The sequence below is a fragment of the Microtus ochrogaster genome, chromosome 4, assembly GCF_000317375.1.
Source record: "Microtus ochrogaster isolate Prairie Vole_2 chromosome 4, MicOch1.0, whole genome shotgun sequence".
NCBI classification, from domain to species: domain Eukaryota; kingdom Metazoa; phylum Chordata; class Mammalia; order Rodentia; family Cricetidae; genus Microtus; species Microtus ochrogaster.
Window position 1 is genome coordinate 56,098,975 of NC_022011.1, and position 19,476 is coordinate 56,118,450.

Genomic DNA, 19,476 nt, shown 5'->3' on the forward strand with positions numbered 1-19,476 from the left:
GTCTCAGTCCAGAGGTTAAGAAACATTGATTTAGACAATTGACAGGTCTCAGATATCAAAAAACAATCATAAATTTCATTGACAAATTTAAGAAATTTAATAAAGATATAAAGAAACATATCAGCAAACTGTAAGAGAATGAATACCAGAGTGATGTCCAAGAACATACAAATATAAGACTGATGGAAATGACAAATGCAATCCAGAAATTGAAAATATAATTCAATAAAGACATAAAGTCACGGATGAGAACTCAAACTTAAAGGAATATGAAATTGAAAAAAACTAATAACTCAACGAGAAAATTCAAGGGGAAGTATTGCTAGTAGAATGAATCAAACAGAAAATATAATATATCAGGATTCAAGAATGAAGTAGAGGGGCTGGAGAAATGGGTCAGAGGTTAAGAGCATTGCCTGCTCTTCCAAAGGTCCTGAGTTCAATTCCCGGCAACCATATGGTGGCTCACAACCATCTGTAATGGGGTCTGGTGTCCTCTTCTGGCCTGCAGGCATACGTAGAAAGAATGCTCTGTATACATAATAAATAAATAAGTATTTTTTAAAAAAGAATAAAGTAGAGGATCTGGAGAAAATAAACAATGAAAATGAAAGATGTAAAGGAATTTTTAAAAACTTTGGATTATAGACATAGATAAGGAAGAAGATTTCTAGGACAATGTCAAAGGTCAAATCTTCAATAAGATCAAAGACATAAAAAAAGTCTCACACTAAGGAAAGATATACCCATACAGATATAAAAAGTACACTGAGCACATAATACATAAGATTGAAAAAAAAAGCTCTTCTCAGCATATCATAGTTAAATAACTAAGTAAACAGAAGGAGGAAAGAGTAATGAAGGCTACAAGAGACAAGAAAATATCACATATAAAGGATAATCCATCAGAATAACAGCTGATTTCTCAATGGAAAATTTTAAATCCAGTATGTCCTCTAGCAATGTACCACAAGTCCTAACATACCATGGCTACCAATTTATATTGGTGTACGTAACAAACTATCTACCCAAATCTTGAGCCTTGCATCCTACTGACTGGGTGGGTGCTCTGGAAACTGGAAAATTCTATGCTGCTACCAAAGGAGAAGGGTAAACTCTAATCCATCTGACTTGCATGTGTTATACTGTGCATGTAGCAGGATACTATGTCAATTTTAAGATAAAATACCTTTTTGGTACAAAATTAGCAAATGCAGAGAAAGAGATCATGGATACTCTCATTCAAAATAGCATCAAGGAATATAAAGCACCTCAGAATAAAACTAATTAAGAAGGTTAAAGATCTTTAAAATAAAAACATAAAATTTCTGAAAAATGAGATAAAGAAGTGCAATAGAAAATTGAAAGACGTTGCATGTTTATGGATTGGTAGAATAGTATAAAAAATGACCATTCTGTCAAATATATTTACATGGCCAAAATAATCACAGTCAACATCTACATCTCATTGTCCACAGGAAAATAAAGTTCTTAAACTCTCATAAGGAATCACAAAATACTCTTGAGAGCATCCTGAAAAAAAAGAACAATGCTAGAAAGGCAACCAATTAAGAAGATTAAAAATCTCTACAATAAAAACTTAAAATTTCAAGTCTAAAGTTATATTACAAAGTTATAATACTCTAATACTATAAAAATATATTTTATAGAAATATTGTGTATTATATAATAATATATACATAAATATGTTTATTACTGTTACAAAAACTATATATATAGCCCCATTGAACAAAATTGAAGACATAGAATTGGGGAAAGGAAATATAGAAAGCGAAATAGCTGACTATATACTTATTTGAGGAGAGAATGGGAAAAACATCAGATGGGCTTTAATTTAGGGAAGGAAGAAAATAAAGAATAATAAAAAATAAGAAAAAAGGAGACGAGAAAAATAACAATAAGGATGTTGTACTTGCTGGTGTTGTGTGTCAACTTGACACAAGCTAGAATCATCAAAGAGGAAGAAGACACACTTGAGAAAATGCCTCCTTGAGATCTATCTGTAAGATATTTTCAATGATCAGTTGGGGAGGATGCAGTCCATTTGTGGGTCATTCTATCCCTGGGCTGGTGGGCCTGGGTTCTATAAGAAAGCACTCTAAGCAAGTAAGCCATCAGAACTAGCAAATAATCACCACCCCTCCATGGCCTCTGCATCAGCTCCTGTTTTCAGGAAACTGCCCTGTTTGAAATTCTGTCCTGACTTCCTTCTGTTATGATTAACAATATGTAACTATATGCTATGACAACTAAACCCTCTGCGCTCCAACTTGCTTTTTGGTGATAGTATTTCATCACAGCAATAGAACCCCTAAGGTTCTGGAAAGTCATAAATAATTACATTATTATCTATTTAGCTAAAACATCTAAGCTTCATGTAAGTCTGCATATACACACATAGTTAAAAATGAAATTTTCCCTACTGGCCTGGCAAATGCCAATACCAAGCATGAGACACTCCCTTCTTGAATTGTTATTTAAGTTTGATTTAGAGATTCCCAAAACATTGTTAGCTTTTGTTATTGCCTTTAGTTGACTCCTAGAGAAGGAAGGTAAGTCCTGATTGCTGAAGAAGTCATGGACTTTGAACACAAGATCAAGAGGATCTAAGTTGGAGCTGATCTGAAAACCTACTTCCCATCATTTAGCTTTTATTTTTACCAGAAGTTGCCATGTATGTTTCCAAAGGAGTGGAGCAACCAATAGTCCTACCAAGATTTGATTCCTATGAACTACCACATAGATACAATAGTGGTATACATACCTTGTCAGAAACCAATAACTCAATAATTAGACTTATGTCTGTTCAGTAAGAGGGAAATTATACCTAGTAATGGGAACCTAGCCAGGTACCCAGGGTTAACGAAGTCAGAGATCTTGAAAGACAACCTAAAACCACCATTTTACTAAACCCACCCAACATAACTTAACTGTATCCTTAATAACCATATTTTAAATATTGATCCTTAGAGGTCTCACATCAAAGAAACATTTCTTTACAGCAGAGTGAGACCATTCCAGAAAACTTTAACTGATAAAAAATGTAAAGAAGAAGTGTGATGCCTAGTAAAACACCTACAATATAAATCTTGAACCTAAATTTCAGGGATTATGGAGGAAGAGGGTATAGAAACGTGCAAGAACAGGGTTCTATACACCAGGGACTCCAATAAACGTCATAGAAACTGTACCCATGAATTCTCATCAACACTTGCCTTAACAAGATCTGACAAGGACACATACAGACATGTTAACATGAAAGGGGACCCCAGCCTGTCACAAAAAACTGCAAGCAGCTAAGAAATGCTATGCGTAAGAGAAATAGTATTCCCTAGGGAATGACTCCCTCAATGCTTATCCAATATCAGGAGTTTAGTCCTGAATATACTATCCAGTAACATTATACAGAATATACATTTTGTGTTTATACATTTAAGAAAAATGTAAAGGTTTATCCCTTATCAGAGGAAATTTTCCCATTTCACAGACAGCTCACATAGCTGTCATCTGAAAGCTTTCTTGTCACATAATTGAAAATAAACCAACAAATGTTGAGGACTTTTCTACTTTGGATATTTCTGTGCTTTAAATATATATTTTAATGAATACTAAAATTTAAAATAACAATTTTAATATAAAATGTTCAACCTGGACTATAACCAAGGCAATAGGAAAAGAAATTTTACATTTAAATTGTTGCTGTCATATTAAAGCTCCATATCTCACAGTAAAATTCATTAAAATTTTAGGAAATTAAATGAATATATCCAGAAGCAGGGCCTATAGGAATGTTTAATTTATTTGAATTGCTGGGAGATGACAAAAAAGCTGCTTTAAAATCTCCCTGATACCTTTCCAATTATGGTAGGAACTACCTTAACTATACAAGCATAATTTCAAAACGCAGACAGACCTCTTCTTCCATGATTAAAATAGGTAACATTTGAGTTTAAGATATAATATATATGTCCTTTTCTGAAAATGCCTGTGTATACCTCCTAGTCATAAAAGATTTTCTTTCTTAAATCTGTTCTTATGAAGACCGCATCTAATTTGGCTGAAAGGGAGGAAAAATACCACACCAAAATTTGCAAATTTATTTGTTCAACAAACTTTTATTGCCCACAGCTAACTATTGTCAAGCCTTAATGCATATTACAGAAATACAAACAAACAATAAATAAAGCTAACATTATTATGTTCCTTTTGCGCACATTTGACTTGGTCTGATCATTTGAATGGGGAGGTATCTTTCAACATCTACTTCCCAGTCGGTGGTCCTGTTATAGAGGTCCTGCAACTTTGCTAGAAGAAGTAAATGACTGGGGTGGACCTGAAGAATCCATCGCCTTGTCCTACTTCCACTTTGCTATCTCTGCTTCTTGCTTGCTGTTGAGGATGTGATCTCTGGCCTCCATGCCTGCCTTTTGCCCTTCACACCATATGCCCGATATAAGTCTATCGTGGCATCGAATAAACGTCCCTTTCTAAGTTCATGGTGTTTTATCACAACACCAGAAAAGTAGCTAGCAGAGACACTGGTACCAGAGTAGTGGCTGCTGATGTGAAGAACCTGACTATGGCTTATTTTTGTTTGAATGTGGATGACTTTGGAAATTTGGGTTATAAAAGCAGGTTCAATGGCATAAGCATTGCATAATGGCCCTTTCTAGTAAGCGTCTAGAAGACTATAGTTCTGGGAGAATTACAGACTGTTCAGGCCTGTTCTCCAGAGAGTTCAGAGGGAAGAATGGTCTTTAAAAGCAATGGTGTTAGGAGTCATTCATGGGATATTTCAGCAAAGAAATTGGACGACTTCTGCTCTTATCTTAAGCATCGACCTGAGGCTAGATTTTAAATGGTGGGCTATTTTCTTTGGCAGAAGAAATTTTAAGACAGTATAACAATGACTATGTGGCATGGCTGTTAATAATTTCTCTTTTGGAGGTCTGTAATGAAAACAGCAAGTAGGTCAGAAAGAACTACGAAATGAACAGTTTGGGGAGAAAAGGGGCACTATGAGGCTTAATGTTGCAGTCAAAGCATGTGCTGTAACTGGGGCTGTAATTGTTAAGGAAATTAGTGTCATTAAGGAGAGGCCTCTTGCTCTGCAGTGGAAAAAAAGGAACAGTGCACTCAGGGCAAGACCTCACTTTGATAGCTTCCAACTTGTGAACAAGAGCCTAAGGAATTTTCTGCTTCTTGAAAGCTGCTTATTACAAAAATTACTGTTTATGTGGTTTAAAGGAGCCAGGGTCCTGCATTCTGCTTCCTTATTACAGAGAGTCACTATAGTCAGGCAGTGCGTGGCAGGGGCACTCCTGTACCAAATTCCTGAGAAGGCAAGAGGTCTGGAAAGGCTATAGCATGAAGCTGTGAAATAAAATTTGGTTTGCAGAGAAGACTCCAAGATGTTTGACGTGCCAGAGTCGCGACCCATCTTCCAAGAATGTGGACGCAATGTACAAGAGAGATGTATGTTATAGGAAGAAAAGCTAGAGTTGCAGAGATGTCTAAACTCTTTGGTTATGACATCTAACTACAGAATTTGATGTTTGACGTGTTGTGTTTTCATCTTGATTGGATCTAATATTTTTTCACTACACTATTATTCTTCTCTTTTGGAAAAGAAATGCATATTCTGTGACTTTATAAGTTGAAAGTATGCTTTTTTTTTATTTTGTAGTCGGAAGTCACAATGAAGAGATTTCCTTGATTCTCAAACGAGACTTTGGGTATGAAACTCTTGAGACTGCAAAGGTCTATGGATACTTGTAAAGTTAGACCAAATATGTTTTGCATTATAACATGTACAAGAACCTGTGGGTCCTGGGACTGGAATTTTGTGATATAGATTAAAATATTTCCTTTAAGCAGGGTTTTGAACACTTAGTTCTCAAATGGTAACACATGTTTGGGAGGGTGTGCAACCTTGCTGGGGAGGACCTCACTGTGGAAGAGCTTTGACAACGCAGAGTCTCTCTTGCTCTGCTTCCTGTTGGCTGTTGAGGATGTGCGTTCTCAGCTTCTTGTCCCCGTGACTCCTGGTTGCTGATATGCCTCTGCTATGAAGAAACTTTTAAAATTCATATTAAGAGATTATTATTTCTTTGGAAGTCTAAACACAAATAAATTCTAGTTTCTCTAAGTTATCTCGCCCATGGTATTTTTTCCACAGCAACTGAAAATTAACTGACACCCTGAGCAAGGCAGACAATAAACTAATACTGACTATAACTAGTTTGGCAGTGGTAAATGCCACAATGATATGCAAAACATGAGTGTAAGAAATAAATGAAAAAGCTAGAAATAAAGTACTTGAGAGGAGGAATGGAGTCAGTTGTGAGTTTAATGTTTTAGCCTTAAAAATGAAGTAAAAGAAGATAACAGTAACAAAGACAGGCAGTCCTGAAAAAGAGCATCGCTATGGAATAGGCTGAAGGGATCAGTTTTGAATATAAAGAATACGAGCCTTTTGATAATTATCTGTATGGAAATATTGAACATACAATTTCATGTTTTGTTCAGTCAAGATTTGAGCACTTGTGATAAAATCTTAGAAACCTCTGAATTCATGTAATTTTTTAAAGCCAGAAAATAAGGAGTGCTTCAAAATCTAAGCCAAAGCATGAGATGATTTAGGAAGTCAAGCAAATAAAAAAAAATACACAGGGAGAGGAAAGAGAAATAATGGCAAGTACTGGGAAAAAGAATAGGTCAGGAAAGTGGCTGGAGGGAAAGTTCCGGGAAGTTTAAATATAATTCCATTAACGTGGTGTCATGCAAACAAGAGAGTAGTCAAAGGAGGCACTGTCTTATAGCTCAAGGACCAATCAATGATTAATGAAATAGAAACCACTGATAATAAATCATGCAAGTTATAATGATATTAAGTTCCAGGTAAATAGGTTCAAGAGAGAAGGGAAGAGTAGAGAATGACTATCCACTTTAGGAGTATATTTCTAATACTGAAAAAGTGAAATGAACAAGAGTTGGAGGAAATCATGGCACCAAAGCAAGTTTTTTCACTTATCTTTAAAGAACTTTAATTGGAAAGATCTAGGACAGATTAAAATACTAGTGCATTCGTTATTGTGCCTACATCCTAATGTGTTTCTCATGCTTCTTTTCATCGGTTTCTGTGTTTCCAGAATAAGATTAAGGTCTTGAATCAAATTTAAATTGATTTTGTATAGGGGAGAGATATATGTTTTTAATTTTACTTTTCTGAAGGTGAATATCCAGTTTTGCTAACACCTTTAATTGAGAAGGCTGTCTTTTTTCTAGCGCAAGTTTCTTCCCACTGTTGGCAGACACTTGGTGTCATACCTGTCTGGGTTTATCTTCAGACCTTCTGTTTCATTGGTCTTTCTCTTCCGTTATGTGCCAGTATACTGCTGTCTCTGTGACTGCGGCTCTGTAATTTAGTTGGAGTTCAGGTAATATGCTATGTATTCATACGACTTAGCGTTTCTTTGACCATTTGTGGTCTGCTGGGCTTCCATACAAATTTGGGGTTTTTTTCCTAGTACTGTTAAAAATGCCATTAGAATTGTGATAAGATTGCACTGAATGTTTAGACTACTTTTGGACATTTAGACATTTTCACATTCTTAGTTTTGCTAAACAAAGAACATATAAAGTCTCCTACCATTTTGTTTTCTCAAGTATTTTGTAAGTGTCATATACTAGAGCTGCTATAAAGAAAGAACAATATTTATCCACTATTGGTAGAATTATAAAGTAGAACAGCTACTGTGGAAATCAGGGGGGTTGACTGCCTCTCAGATACTAAAAGGAGAACACGTGGCCCAGTTATATCACTTCTAAATAAATTCCCAAAGACCTCCTAATCCTATGAGAGATACTTACGCAGATGTATTTATTACTATTATTTTCACAACCGCAAGAAAATGGAACCAACCTATATACTCAAAAAGAATGAATTGCTAATAAAAATGTGATATGTATATACACAATTGAATCTTACTGAGCCATAAAGAAAATTGTAATGGTGAAATATGCAGGAAAATAGATGGAATTGGAAAATATATTCAGCAGGATGCTAAGTGACAGATGGTAATTAGTAGCTGTCTTAGTTAGGATTTCTATTGCAGTGATGAAACACTATGACCAAAAAGCAAGTTGGGAAGGGAAGGATATTTTGCCTTACATGTCCATATCACTATTGATTATTGAAGGCAGTGAGAACAGGGCAGGAACCTGGAGGCAGGAGCCTCAGCAGAGGTTATACAGGAGTGTTGCTTACTACCTTGCTCCCCATGGCTTCTTCAGTGTCTTATTTTTTCTTATAAAACCCAGGAACATCAGCCCATGAGTGGCACCAACCACAATGATCTGTGCCCTCCCACATGAATCAATAATAAAGAAAATGCCCTACAAGTCGGCCTATAGCCCAATCTTAGACATTTTCTCTATTGAAACAGAGAAATAGAGGCTCCTGTCTCTTCAAGTGACCCTAGCTTGTGTCAAGTTGACACAAAACCAGTCAGTACATTAGCCTGGAAGGCCATTGAGGATGAAACCCGCGTTGGTCAGATTTGAATTGCATTTCCCAATTCTCTGATAACACTAAAAAAATAATGATGAACATAATAACTTCCCTCTTATCCCTGCTGAGGAAAATAATAGGGTTTGATTTCTACTTCAGTTCCTTGGTAGAGACATGATATTCTGATCTGTTCCAAATAGTGGGACATTACATATTACTGTCTATTTTAAATATTAGTCCAGATGGCCCTGTCATTCACCTAGCCAGGCGACTACTCCACAGGGAATCTGATTCACCTGAATATGTGGTGAGAAGATAATTATTCATATACTTATCCCCTTAATGAGATAATGTGTTCATCCTGCCAAGAGGCCACTCCATTGATGCAAACATAATTTCTGCCATAGGAGACAGCTCAGTTGGCCAGCTTATCAAGTTGCTCTGCTCTGTGTAACCTTTCCTTTTCATTCTCTCTTTCTATTTCTTTCTTTTCTATTCTTTTTGAACAAATGCCAAAAGCCCAAGCACTTATTTCCCAATATGCAATGTTTCACTTCCTCTGAAGCCAGCTTCTCCTGTTACCATGCGGCTCTTTGTGGAAATCTACTTCTGAACATATCAAGTTTAATGGCGCTCTCTCTTACTTTTTTCCTTTTCTCTTTCACTAAGCTGTTGCTGAGATTTCCTTGCCCCATTGTTTTTATTTCAGTCTCTAATGAAACTATGTTTGAGCTCCCTTCTAAGTTTGCTGCTATATTATTTTATCAATAGGATGAAGGATCCAAAATACTAACCTGAATTTTTCCAGAAGCAGTAACTCAAGATCAGAAAGACAAAGAACATGTGTTCTCTGTCAAACGTGAGTCCTGGCCACTAGGTGATGCAAATGCATATCCACATGGCAGCAGTGTAGGCAAGGATCAGACAAGTGGGATGAGATCCAGGGCTGGAAGGAGGACTTAATGGAGGGCAGTGGACATGAACAAACAATAACACAGAAGAGTGTGCTGAAACTGAAGGAGTAAGGCAGAAAAGGAGGGAGCAGGGGTAGCCAGGAATGAGCACAGCAAAGGATACTTGAAAATAACATAAAGAAATCTGCGATTTTGTAAACAAATAAGAGTAATATTAAAAATCAAACAAGAAAACATTAGTGCTCTCACAAATAGCTACAAATGGTTAATCTCTAAATATTTTAGAGGATGAATGTTGAAGCTTTACCTAATAGGAAAAATGTCAGTTCATTCTTCCAACAGGAAGAAAGTAACTTATATGTTCAGGGTTCACACAGAGTCTTATATTAATGGACTTCAGCTGAGAAAGCTCTATTTTAATCACTTGTACTTTCTCAAGGATATGTAAAATAAGATCACCTAAGAGTGAAGAGGAGGAAGGTGTTACAAGGAACTCGTTATCTAAAAGAGAGAAAAGGACAGGTCATTTGAATAATTTCAGTGTTTCACACAGGGCCTCCCATTGATGCAATCATACAGCCTACAGTTAAGACCAGTTTTATACATTACTATTATGGAGACAGATTAAGTACTGTAAGCATTCAATGGTGTACCAAACAAGCTTCTAAATACATTTTTTTAAAATATGTCTTATGTAGCTTAACAGTATACCTTTCTGAAGATCAGAAGAGCATTTAAGGACAATTTAGCTAACAGCTTGTCCAGGTTTCTGTTTTAGAAAAGACACCATCAAAATCCATGCAATGTTGGTCTTATTGCGAAGAAGAAAAGCTTCCATGCATTTAGAAATGAAATCAATGCAACAGATTTTCTCCTTTAAAAACTGAAAAGACTGTAAGTCAGCATGACTAGAGAGAATACCAGGATATTAATCATCCCAGCCCAGGCTGGCACAGGGAGAGAAGTGCCAAAGGGGGATTCTTTAACTCCTATTCTTACTCTAGACTTTTTTTTTTTATCAAACTCTGTTGATTGCAATTGATACAAGCTATGCCTTGAAGGCTTTCTAAAGAAAAATTATTGTTCTACTTTTCAAGCTTTAAGATTTTTATCCTCCTCAGGATTTAAGTAATTATACAGTTTTACTACTCTTCAAAAATAAAAAATATGTATAGTATTTGTATTTTAGTTTCATTTATTTAACAAACAATTTGTTTTTTCTCTTCGATTTTCAATGGTTTTTTAAAAATTAACACAATGTATTTTGACTATATCCAGTCCGTTACCCAAACTCCTCCATAAAGCATCCCCTTTGTCTACCCACCAAATTCAGTGTGCTGTGTTTTCCAAGCCCATAATGTACAATTTACACTGCCCTTATCCTCCTGTATGTTGTCTATCTACTGCAGAATGGTTATCATAGCAGAGACCAAACCCTTAGGAAACTCTGTTGCCCCCTCTCTCAGAAGCTATAACTTTTCAGCTAGTTCTTCATCTTGGGACACAACTTCATTTTCATTTCCCTTCTCACAACTAACGTTTCAATCTAGCTTAAACTTGTACAGGTTTTCTGCATGCAGCCAAATTGCTATGAGTTCCTACGTGCAACTTTATTCTGTGTCCTGAAACACTGTTTCCTATAGTCATCTACTGCCCTTGTGTCTTAAGACCTTTCTGCCTCCTCTTCTGCAATGATCCCTGATCCTAAGAAGCAGTAAGGTGTGATACAGATAAACAGTTTAATACTGAGCTTTTCAGTTTCTTATTCTCTATATCTTGGCCAGTTGTGGGTCTCTGTGATAATTTCCATGTGCTGCAAACAGAAGCAATTTTGAGAAGGGTTGAGATAAAAAGATTCTATAGGTATAAGACCCTAAATATTTCACCGGGATACCTTAGAGCTGATGAATACATTCATCTATGTTGTAGCATGTAAAACTAACACAAAATCAATAGCCTTCCTATATATCCAATATATAAATAAAAGACTTTATGAAAAAGAAATCAAGGAAACTATCATTCACAATGACCTTAAAATTATGCACTATATTAAACATAACCAAGGAAATTAAAGACTTGTACAATAAAAATTTTAATACTCTGAAGAAAGAAATGGAAGAAAATAACTAGAAAACAGAAAGATAACATATGATCATGGACAGGAAGTACTATTATAGCAAAAATGGTCATTTATCGAAGCAATTTACAGATTCAAGGCAATCCTGTCAAAGTTCATATATAATTTCTCACAGAAATTGAAATCTAGAATAATAAAACCATTGCAAGAAGTGTCACTATACCTGAATTCAAGTTATGTGGTTGAGGCATGGTAATAAAAATAGTGGGGTACAGGTATAAAATCACATTGATAAATGGAATAGATCACTCACATATAAGGTCATACATGGACAGTCAGCTGATTTTTAGAATTGTTTATTTCTATTGTGCGTGTGCCTTTGTATACGTATGGGCACCACACAAATGGCAAGGGGGAGAGAAGGGTATCAGGTCCTCTGTAACTGCAATTAGAAGGCCTTTAGTCACCACATGGTTTCTGGGAAACAAAACTGCATTTCCCAGATTTCGACAAATGCAACACCTTGTCTTAAGTGAGAAGCTGGTCTCCAATCTCAAAAAGAAACAAACACTGTAGCTAAAACAAAAACAAATGAATAAAGCAAACCAACTAAAGGAAAACAAAGCAAAACAAAAACCCAACTGACTATTGACAAAGAGGCTATCAAAAGACATTGGAGGTATATATTCCATACTTTCTTCATCCATTCTTCTATTGAAGGGCATCTAGGTTGTTTCCAGGTTCTGGCTATTACAAACAATGCTGCTATGAACATAGTTGAGCATATACTTTTGTTGTATGATAGGGCCTCTCTTGGATATATTCCCAAGAGTGGTATTGCTGGGTCCAGGGGTAGGTTGATCTCGAATTTCCTGAGGAATCGCCACACTGCTTTCCAGAGTGGTTGCACAAGTTTGCATTCCCACCAGCAATGGATGAGTGTACCCCTTTCTCCACACCCTCTCCAGCAAAGGCTATCATTGGTGTTTTTCAAGAATGGATGAAGAAAGTATGGGATATATACATATTAGAGTACTACTCAGCAGTAAAAAACAAGAACTTCTTGAAGTTTGCGTACAAATGGATGGAAATAGAAAACACTATCCTGAGTGAGGTAAGCCAGACCCAAAAAGAGGAACATGGGATGTACTCACTCATATTTGGTTTCTAGCCATAATTAAAGGACAGTGAGCTTATAATTTGCAATCCTAGAGAAGCTAAATAAGAAGGTGAATCCAAAGACAAACATATAGGCATCCCCCTGAATATTAACCTTCATCAGGCGATGAAAGGAGACAGAGACAGAGACCCAAATTGGAGCACCGGACAGAAATCTCAAGGTCCAAATCAGGAGCAGAAGGAGGGGGAGCACGAGCAAGGAACTCAGGACCGCGAGGGGTACACCCACATTCTGAGACAATGGGGATGTTCTTTCGGGAATTCACCAAGGCCAGCTGGCCTGAGTCTGAAAAAGCATGGGATAAAACCGGACTTGCTGAACATAGCGGACAATGAGGACTACAGAGAACTCAAGAACAAGGGCAAGGGGTTTTTGATCCTACTGCACGTGCTGGCTTTGGGGGGGCCTGGGCGGTTTGGATGCTCAACTTACTAAACCTGGATGGAGGTGGGCGGTCCTTGGACTTCCCACAGGTCAGGGAGCCCTGATGGCTCTTCGGGCTGAGAGGGACTTGATTGGGGGAGGGGGAGGGAATTGGGGGGCGGTGGCGGGGAGGAGGCGGAAATCCTCAATAAATAAATAAATTAAAAAAAAAGACATTGGAGGAAGATAGCATCTTCCGTAAATATTGCAGGTCAAACTGGATGGCAGCAAGTAGAAGAACAAGACTATATATTTCTACCTCTACCCCAAATGGATCAAGTACCTGACAAAGATCTGGTACTCTGAATTTGATAGAGGACAAAGTAGAGAATGTGCTTGATCTCATTGGCAGAAGCGACAACTTTCTGAATAGGACTCCAGTAACACAGGCATTTATATCAACAACTAATAATTGGAGCTTCAAGAAACTGAAAATTTTCTGTACAACCAAGGACGCCACCATTCAAGTGAAAAGGCAACCTAAATTGTGGGAAGAAAGTCTTTACCAGATATAGACCTGACAGAAAATAATTACTTAGAGTACACAAAGAATTAAAACAAAAACAGCAAGAACCAAAGAAAAAAAAATAATGGGGTATAGAATTAAACAGAGTTCTCAAAAAACAACCAAACAACAACAAAAGCCCAAACAGCTCGGAAGAAATTAAGACTCTTTCCTCTTCAGCACAAATAAATTCAAATTAAGACTACTTTGACATATCATTCTTCCAGTCATAGTCATAATTGCTAGGATCAAAAGAGCTAATGAGGACAAATTATTGCAAGGATGCAGGAAAAGCAGGTGATTTATTTGCCCCTGTTATGAGTGTAAACTGGTATAGTCACTGTGGAAACCAGTGTGACTTTTCCTCAAAACTCTGGAAATAGATCTACCATATGATCGAGTCATATTATACAATAGGTGTTTACCCAAAGGGTTCTATATCCTACTATAGAGATACCCGCTAATCCATGTTCCTTGCCACTCTATAAACGATACTTTTCCATTTTCGCCATAGTTTTCCATTTCCTAAATGGAAACAAACTAGATGCCCATCAACTAATGAATAAACAATGAAAATGAGTTACTTTTACATAATAAAGTGGTATCCAGTTGTTGGAAATTTTTCATTTAAAATTTATTGCATTCTCAGGAAAATGAATGGAACTAGAAACCATTTTTTGAAAGTGAGCTATTCAAAAAATACAAAGCTGAGGTTGCATGCTCCTTTTAATTTATGAATATTAGTTTTGAGTCTTCAGACATGTGTGCTTCCTTTAGAAGATTTACAGAGAACAGGAAATTAGAAAAAGGCCACGAGGGTATTTCTAGTGAAAAGAAATTGATACAATGTTATAAATGGGGATGGGAAATAATAAAATAGGAAATATTTAATGGGGGATGGGAGAGCAGAAAGGAGGAGGAGAAACGGAGTCTTATAACTAGCACTAAAGATATCTTAAAAAAAAGTCATATGGAGGCCTAGTATTGTAAAGGTGTCCTGAAATGTATACATGCACACATATTAAAAACAATTTAAAATAATTTGCTCTATAATGAGGCAATAATATCACTACTAGACACCACATGTAAGCAATTAAATTCCCAATGCCAGGAATGGTGTACCTCTTCTGGCAATCTTCTGGAGTTGTTGGAAAGCTACAACCTATGTACCCCAAACATTACTGCTTATTGTTAGTGCTTTTAATCACCCCTATTGCTAAAGATAACACATACTCAATTCAAAGAACATGGAGAAATAAAAAATGTACTGATCTGAAAGTCCAGTTCCTACTAGCTAGCTTTCAGAATGCTGAAAGATGCTGTACATGTTACTTGAAGGGAAAAGCAATTATCATGCTTACACAGCCATGAACACCATAAGTCACAATAATAACTATTCTTTAAAGACATGCCCAGTAGGACAGTGGTGACACAAACATCATGGGAGGAACAAACTACTTTGATAAGGTTTATGTAAGACTCCATGAGTTGAAGCCCAATATAGTGGCCAAGAACCTGTGCCTTGAAAAGTTCCTAGGTGCTAGGGGTGGACCTACTCACATTACTATGCTAAATGGCCATAATATTAATCTTATTCCTAATGTCTCATCATTATACCTATAACTAAATCATTTGTCTCTCAATCACTTGTCATTACTATGAGCCTAAATGTTTCAATTTTTATCATTATTCATTAAATTTATCCGATATTTTTAAAAGACACCCGTTGAGAAGGGTGTAAGTTAGTCATGTTCTAATTTGAAGATTTAGGTAGTGATTCAATAGCTATTCTACAAAAAACATTTAAAGAGTATAAAGTTGTGCCTAGTGTTCCATTGACTAAAAGGCAAATTTTATAATTCATATCTGTAGCTTAAGAATGTGTTATTTTGTCATATCAGAAAAATGTCCCAGATAAACTTCAGAAAGAAAGAATTTCAAAAGCTAAGGAAGGATATGCTTTCATGTCATGGATAATACTTTCCTAAACTACGAGTAAATCAAAGATGTGATAATACATAAGATTCCCTGATTGTGTTATCCCTTATTCATTATGTAACCTTGTTCCTGGTTATAAATATAGACAGGTTAAGAAACTTACTAGACTATGAAGATGACTTTGCCTTCCAGGCAAAAGCAAAATCAGAAAAAAAGAAGCTATAAAAATATTTATTTGTGCTATTCTACTCTTGAAATAAAAACCCCTACTGTATTATTTGGGAAATGGAAATGACATTGGAAATTTTCATCCCATGAAATTTAATTTGCAAACCTTCAAGTGGGACAGACAACAAATGTAACAGAAATAATTCCCTACGATGAATGTTTTTCTAAGGCTAGGCTATTTGCTCAATATCTCAGACTTTTGGACAATTCCAGAATTGCCATAGAGTAGAGCTTCTGGCAATACAGCCTGGTTGTTTGGATGAGAATTCTTTTACTATGATTGTCCTTAGCTCAAATACATCCCTCAAACCGCTTCAGGTTTTCTGGAAAGGGAAACCTTAGTGGAGATGACATGTACAAGGGACCTAAAACAGGGCTTTCCAAACATCTCCAAGTTATACTCACCCAAAAACAATACTTCAAACTGGCAAAAAAAAAAATCTTACTTTCTTTACAATTGCATCCAGTCTTTTGCTTCTGCTTTTCTTTAGCCTCAGCACCTCCTGTATCATCATCTTAGTTCCTGGAAGTTTCTAAAGAACATGTGCTGTGTATAATTTTTCTAAGCACCGAGCTATTTTTCTGCTGCTATTTGCTATATGTTTACAATGCCATCTACCTATGTGTGCCACATAAAGAACAACAAAGCAAACTACTGTACTGTGCTAGTCGACTAGATTGGCTCTTAGCTAAGGACACTTCATATCTCATCTTGTCACTAAATGCCATCACACTTACAGGTCAGTGGAAGGACTCTTACAAAGAGCAAAATTTCTGATCTAACTTTAATCTAGTTTACTGATCTTTCACAAGAAGCTGTTCTGAGCTATACAACATTCTGAGGCATTCGCCTCATAAGGGAGCATTTAATGTGAGGTGAATTTTAAAAAGAAAACATAGAAGGATGCCTTACTGACTGAACTGCAAACAACATTGGGAGGGAGACAATCCTTTGCTATACAGGAGCCCACCTGCTGAATAAGAAGAAGCAAAAGCAGCTTTGACTTCCATGGTGGTTGATTCTTCAACTGCAAAGACCTTAGTACTGCATTAGTACTTAACTGTATGTTAAGATACTTCCATGATTTTAATTTAGGACTTGGGAAGTTAAAGTTTTAATTTTGTTCTTGTTTTTTTTTTCTTCCCTGTCATAGTGATGAAAATAGCAAGAAACATAGGGGTGTTGTTGTTCCAGCTCTATTTAGTGATGCACTGAATTGCATTATACCAATATAAGACTTGAAATACCTACCAGTGTTTTCACTTATTCAGGATATTTTTCGACCCTAAATCAGTTAGCAACAATAAAAGATCCGCGCTTACATTTTCAGCTCTGAAAACATACAGGCAGGTAACAGTATACAGACTGAGCAGTTGGTAGTTATATATTTTGGGATACACATACACACACAAAACAAAAACAACAACACCAATTGATGAACAAATAGACCATGAATGTGAAAAGATTCAAGAAAGGAAATGTGGCGGTGTTTAGAGAGAGGAAAGATAAGTGGGAAATGATAAAATACTATTATAATCTTGAAAAACAAACAAAAGCTACAAAAGAATCCTTAAGAAAAGCAGTAGGTACACATCTCTGAAGGTTCTAGCTGCTCCACTCACTAAAAAAATAAAAACTCTCCCACTCTTCCTTTCATAGTGGTGAGCACAAAATCAATTCAGGGTTCTTCGTGTTGCCAATGCTCCAGTACAAGCACTGGAATTTCACTGGCTCAAGAGATCTGCTTAGGACATACAACAAACAGACCAGCAAGTCAAAATTTATCAATAATAAAACTGTCAAGAGCTTGTAAGTTAAACATCTTTCGCCATTACTGGAACTGTTACTTTAAATTCCAAGTTTGATTAGACACAGACTAAGATATTTTTATAACAAAATCAACTTAAATCAATTAACTAGAAGATACATACAATAAAGAAAATTTTATCATTATTAGAATTCTGCTTACAAAACAAAACATTCAAGTATTTAGGAAGTTTCAGCGGTAGCTCTAATGAGTGTTTTGAACTTAATATTTGATTAGACAGTTATTAGCTTTTCCTATAAATCCCATTGCAGTCATAGACTGTATTTCAACTCATTTCCTTTTATTGAGTCTCCTCCTACAGTTCAGGATTACCCCAGTATTCATGCCTGATGTAACTTTACTGACTTTCTTTTACAAAATATTTCTTTTGAGTTGGGTAGTGTAAAGTACCAATTATGATCACAAGCAGATTACCTATGAAGGTTTCCAATTCAGAAATGTTTGATTGACAGAGTGTGAAATGTAGGAGGGAACTCCTCAGTTTCACAAATTAAGAACTGAAGCTTCTTGCTTAATACTGTGCCCTTTCCTCTTGACCACAAACCCTACAATAGCCCTCTTTCCATCAATAATGCTTCACAAAGTAGTTCTTAAGGCTTATAAATTTTACTTATGTTCGGGCATATTACTAGAAAGGTGAAAAAACAAGTAACTGAATTAATTTGCTTAAATAGTATCCATTGTCAGATTGAAAATCAGACCCCGCAGTCTTATTTAGGAGCGACCAGTTAGACAGCCACAACGATGATTCATGTTGAAACTTCAGCCCCTTTGTAAGCAGCTTTCAAGACAGTTTGCTATCAGTTCCTATGAAAAGCCCCTGGCCAAGGATCTTTCTGTAGAATCTTCCTCCTCAGTCTGGCTTTAGCTAACCTCTCCACAATTAGGGCTTGAGAGCTGTATATTTCCAGAATCCCTGAAAAATTTTGCCTATGTATGTATGTATATAGTGATATATAAAGCAAAAATATACATGTAACCGAAACCAACTATTTTCTCTGGTTTATTTGCTGTAAATGTGAGAAAATGAAAACAGACTGATGGTTTTCTTCCTGAATTGTGCAAATGCATGGAATCAAATATTCATGTGACCTTCAAAAGCAGTTGTTCTTTGTTATAGACTTAGGCCCTTGTTATTAGCAACTCATTTTCCTTAAGCTTTAAGCCACAATATCACCATGGCAACTGTTTGTTTTTTGAACTCTGTAGGCAGACATTGTCTTCAAGCTAAGGGCATAGAGGTGATTTGTATATTCCATCATCAATTCTGGAGTCATCACCTTTCCTTGAAACAGTGTGACATTACCGTGCACCATCTCTCTCTAGTCATATCCTATTACTGTCAGATAAACTCCTTCTCTAGGAAGAGAAGCAGTGTTCTCTTGAGTCAGGTTTATGACATTTCATTCTCCCTTAGTGTCTGAGGCAATATTGTCTGACTCAATAGAAACAGAGGAGAATCAGCTTTCTTCAGGACATCAACATTTGACTGAGAACTCTTTGTGAAAGGGAAATTGGAAACATAGAACATGGCTTAATGTTTTGAAAGGTCTGGATCCCACACCCAAGCAATTATGATCTTGTACATGAAGTTTCTAATTGAAAGAGACAAATGAAGAATTGAAGAAGTTTCTCTTTATGATTTTAGATGCAAATATTTTTTTCTAAATAGTTTACATGCTGTATGATCAAACAAGTTATGAGGTCTATAAAAGAAACTCAGAACAACAATTTATCAAGTTTCACTCAGTTTAGGTTTGTAAAAGTTTAGGTTTCTTCTTGTGGAGTGGCCTTTTATTTGTATTTTAATAAGTAAAACTTGCCTGAAGGTCAAAGAGTAAAACAACCA

At 36.2% G+C, this 19,476-nt stretch overlaps 1 protein-coding gene across 1 annotated transcript in view; it reads right to left on the bottom strand.

The window, feature by feature from the left end:
* The window catches only part of Lrp1b (LDL receptor related protein 1B), a 1,800,012-nt gene that overhangs the window by 949,152 nt on the left and 831,384 nt on the right, over positions 1-19,476 (bottom strand). The window lies entirely within an intron of this gene.